Source organism: Rhinopithecus roxellana, chromosome 5 (genome assembly GCF_007565055.1).
Source record: "Rhinopithecus roxellana isolate Shanxi Qingling chromosome 5, ASM756505v1, whole genome shotgun sequence".
Taxonomy (NCBI): domain Eukaryota; kingdom Metazoa; phylum Chordata; class Mammalia; order Primates; family Cercopithecidae; genus Rhinopithecus; species Rhinopithecus roxellana.
In genome coordinates, this window is record NC_044553.1 from 1,499,714 (window position 1) to 1,505,037 (window position 5,324).

The window sequence follows — 5,324 nt, forward strand, 5'->3', positions numbered from 1 at the left end:
ATTGCCATGTGTGAATGCAACTCACAGAGTTACAACGTTTCTCTTCAGTGATCAGTTTGTTAGCACAGTTTTCTGGAAATCTGCAATTAGATACTTCATAGCGAAATGAACATTACAGTGACAAGGAAATATCCAGATGAAAACTAGAAAGAAGCTTTCTCGAACTTCTTGGTGATGTGTGAATTCATCCACAGGTTACACTTATGTTTCGTGGAACAGTCCATTTACAACGTCTTTGGGGAAACTGAGAATGGCTTCTTTGGATCACATTGAGGCCTACGCTGATAAAGGAATTTTCAATCCGTTAAAAACGTGAAGAAGCTTTCTGAGAAACTTCTTTCTGATCTGTGAGTACATCTCACAGGGTTACAACCTCTGCCTCAAGAAGCAGTTTGCTAACACTCTTTCGTGGATCTGCAAAGTGCTATTTGGGAGCCTATTGGGCTCATGGTGATAAAGGAAATATCCTCACATAATAACTAAAGAGAAGCTTTCTGAGAAACTGCATTGCCATGTGTGAATGCAACTCACAGAGTTACACGTTTCTCTTCAGTGATCAGTTTGTTAGCACAGTTTTCTGGAAATCTGCAATTAGATACTTCATAGCGCAATGAACATTACAGTGACAAAGGAAATATCCAGATGAAAACTAGAAAGAAGCTTTCTTAGAAACTTCTTGGTGATGTGTGAATTCATCTCACAGAGTTACACTTATGTTTCGTGGAGCAGTCCATTAACACTGTCTTTGGGGAAACTGAGAAGGGCTTCTTTGGATCACATTGAGGCCTACGCTGATAAAGGAAATTTCCATCCGTTCAAACGTGAAAGAAGCTTTCTGAGAAACTTCTTTCTGATCTGTGAGTTCATCTCACAGAGTTACAAACTCTGCCTCAAGAAGCAGTTTGCTAACACTCTTTTCGTGGAAATCTGCAAAGTGATATTTGGGAGCATATTGGGGCCCATGGTGATAAAGGAATTATCCTCACATAATAACTAAAGAGAAGCTTTCTGAGAAACTGCATTGCCATGTGTGAATGCAACTCACAGAGTTACACGTTTCTCTTCAGTGATCAGTTTGTTAGCACAGTTTTCTGGAAATCTGCAATTAGATACTTCATAGCGCAATGAACATTACAGTGACAAAGGAAATATCCAGATGAAAACTAGAAAGAAGCTTTCTTAGAAACTTCTTGGTGATGTGTGAATTCATCTCACAGAGTTACACTTATGTTTCGTGGAGCAGTCCATTAACACTGTCTTTGGGGAAACTGAGAAGGGCTTCTTTGGATCACATTGAGGCCTACGCTGATAAAGGAAATTTCATCCGTTCAAAACGTGAAAGAAGCTTTCTGAGAAACTTCTTTCTGATCTGTGAGTTCATCTCACAGAGTTACAACCTCTGCCTCAAGAAGCAGTTTGCTAACACTCTTTTCGTGGAATCTGCAAAGTGATATTTGGGAGCCTATTGGGGCCCATGGTGATAAAGGAATATCCTCACATAATAACTAAAGAGAAGCTTTCTGAGAAACTGCATTGCCATGTGTGAATGCAACTCACAGAGTTACACGTTTCTCTTCAGTGATCAGTTTGTTAGCACAGTTTTCTGGAAATCTGCAATTAGATACTTCATAGCGCAATGAACATTACAGTGACAAAGGAAATATCCAGATGAAAACTAGAAAGAAGCTTTCTTAGAAACTTCTTGGTGATGTGTGAATTCATCTCACAGAGTTACACTTATGTTTCGTGGAGCAGTCCATTAACACTGTCTTTGGGGAAACTGAGAAGGGCTTCTTTGGATCACATTGAGGCCTACGCTGATAAAGGAAATTTCATCCGTTCAAAACGTGAAAGAAGCTTTCTGAGAAACTTCTTTCTGATCTGTGAGTTCATCTCACAGAGTTACAATCTCTGCCTCAAGAAGCAGTTTGCTAACACTCTTTTCGTGGAATCTGCAAAGTGATATTTGGGAGCCTATTGGGGCTCATGGTGATAAAGGAATATCCTCACATAATAACTAAAGAGAAGCTTTCTGAGAAACTGCATTGCCATGTGTGAATGCAACTCACAGAGTTACACGTTTCTCTTCAGTGATCAGTTTGTTAGCACAGTTTTCTGGAAATCTGCAATTAGATACTTCATAGCGCAATGAACATTACAGTGACAAAGGAAATATCCAGATGAAAACTAGAAAGAAGCTTTCTTAGAAACTTCTTGGTGATGTGTGAATTCATCTCACAGAGTTACACTTATGTTTCGTGGAGCAGTCCATTAACACTGTCTTTGGGGAAACTGAGAAGGGCTTCTTTGGATCACATTGAGGCCTACGCTGATAAAGGAAATTTCCTCCGTTCAAAACGTGAAAGAAGCTTTCTGAGAAACTTCTTTCTGATCTGTGAGTTCATCTCACAGAGTTACAACCTCTGCCTCAAGAAGCAGTTTGCTAACACTCTTTTCGTGGAAATTGCAAAGTGATATTTGGGAGCCTATTGGGGCCCATGGTGATAAAGGAATTATCCTCACATAATAACTAAAGAGAAGCTTTCTGAGAAACTGAATTGCCATGTGTGAATGCAACTCACAGAGTTACACGTTTCTCTTCAGTGATCAGTTTGTTAGCACAGTTTTCTGGAAATCTGCAATTAGATACTTCATAGCGCAATGAACATTACAGTGACAAAGGAAATATCCAGATGAAAACTAGAAAGAAGCTTTCTTAGAAACTTCTTGGTGATGTGTGAATTCATCTCACAGAGTTACACTTATGTTTCGTGGAAGCAGTCCATTAACACTGTCTTTGGGGAAACTGAGAAGGGCTTCTTTGGATCACATTGAGGCCTACGCTGATAAAGGAAATTTCCATCCGTTCAAAACGTGAAAGAAGCTTTCTGAGAAACTTCTTTCTGATCTGTGAGTTCATCTCACAGAGTTACAACCTCTGCCTCAAGAAGCAGTTTGCTAACACTCTTTTCGTGGAAACTGCAAAGTGATATTTGGGAGCATATTGGGGCCCATGGTGATAAAGGAATTATCCTCACATAATAACTAAAGAGAAGCTTTCTGAGAAACTGCATTGCCATGTGTGAATGCAACTCACAGAGTTACACGTTTCTCTTCAGTGATCAGTTTGTTAGCACAGTTTTCTGGAAATCTGCAATTAGATACTTCATAGCGCAATGAACATTACAGTGACAAAGGAAATATCCAGATGAAAACTAGAAAGAAGCTTTCTTAGAAACTTCTTGGTGATGTGTGAATTCATCTCACAGAGTTACACTTATGTTTCGTGGAGCAGTCCATTAACACTGTCTTTGGGGAAACTGAGAAGGGCTTCTTTGGATCACATTGAGGCCTACGCTGATAAAGGAAATTTCATCCGTTCAAAACGTGAAAGAAGCTTTCTGAGAAACTTCTTTCTGATCTGTGAGTTCATCTCACAGAGTTACAACCTCTGCCTCAAGAAGCAGTTTGCTAACACTCTTTTCGTGGAATCTGCAAAGTGATATTTGGGAGCCTATTGGGGCTCATGGTGATAAAGGAAATATCCTCACATAATAACTAAAGAGAAGCTTTCTGAGAAACTGCATTGCCATGTGTGAATGCAACTCACAGAGTTACACGTTTCTCTTCAGTGATCAGTTTGTTAGCACAGTTTTCTGGAAATCTGCAATTAGATACTTCATAGCGCAATGAACATTACAGTGACAAAGGAAATATCCAGATGAAAACTAGAAAGAAGCTTTCTTAGAAACTTCTTGGTGATGTGTGAATTCATCTCACAGAGTTACACTTATGTTTCGTGGAGCAGTCCATTAACACTGTCTTTGGGGAAACTGAGAAGGGCTTCTTTGGATCACATTGAGGCCTACGCTGATAAAGGAAATTTCATCCGTTCAAAACGTGAAAGAAGCTTCCTGAGAAACTTCTTTCTGATCTGTGAGTTACATCTCACAGAGTTACAATCTCTGCCTCAAGAAGCAGTTTGCTAACACTCTTTTCGTGGAATCTGCAAAGTGATATTTGGGAGCCTATTGGGGCCCATGGTGATAAAGGAATTATCCTCACATAATAACTAAAGAGAAGCTTTCTGAGAAACTGCATTGCCATGTGTGAATGCAACTCACAGAGTTACACGTTTCTCTTCAGTGATCAGTTTGTTAGCACAGTTTTCTGGAAATCTGCAATTAGATACTTCATAGCGCAATGAACATTACAGTGACAAAGGAAATATCCACAGATGAAAACTAGAAAGAAGCTTTCTTAGAAACTTCTTGGTGATGTGTGAATTCATCTCACAGAGTTACACTTATGTTTCGTGGAGCAGTCCATTAACACTGTCTTTGGGGAAACTGAGAAGGGCTTCTTTGGATCACATTGAGGCCTACGCTGATAAAGGGAATTTCATCCGTTCAAAACGTGAAAGAAGCATTCTGAGAAACTTCTTTCTGATCTGTGGTTACATCTCACAGAGTTACAATCTCTGCCTCAAGAAGCAGTTTGCTAACACTCTTTTCGTGGAATCTGCAAAGTGATATTTGGGAGCCTATTGGGTCTCATGGTGATAAAGGAAATATCCTCACATAATAACTAAAGAGAAGCTTTCTGAGAAACTGCATTGCCATGTGTGAATGCAACTCACAGAGTTACACGTTTCTCTTCAGTGATCAGTTTGTTAGCACAGTTTTCTGGAAATCTGCAATTAGATACTTCATAGCGCAATGAACATTACAGTGACAAAGGAAATATCCAGATGAAAACTAGAAAGAAGCTTTCTTAGAAACTTCTTGGTGATGTGTGAATTCATCTCACAGAGTTACACTTATGTTTCGTGGAGCAGTCCATTAACACTGTCTTTGGGGAAACTGAGAAGGGCTTCTTTGGATCACATTGAGGCCTACGCTGATAAAGGAAATTTCATCCGTTCAAAACGTGAAAGAAGCTTTCTGAGAAACTTCTTTCTGATCTGTGAGTTCATCTCACAGAGTTACAACCTCTGCCTCAAGAAGCAGTTTGCTAACACTCTTTTCGTGGAAATCTGCAAAGTGATATTTGGGAGCATATTGGGGCCCATGGTGATAAAGGAATTATCCTCACATAATAACTAAAGAGAAGCTTTCTGAGAAACTGAATTGCCATGTGTGAATGCAACTCACAGAGTTACACGTTTCTCTTCAGTGATCAGTTTGTTAGCACAGTTTTCTGGAAATCTGCAATTAGATACTTCATAGCGCAATGAACATTACAGTGACAAAGGAAATATCCAGATGAAAACTAGAAAGAAGCTTTCTTAGAAACTTCTTGGTGATGTGTGAATTCATCTCACA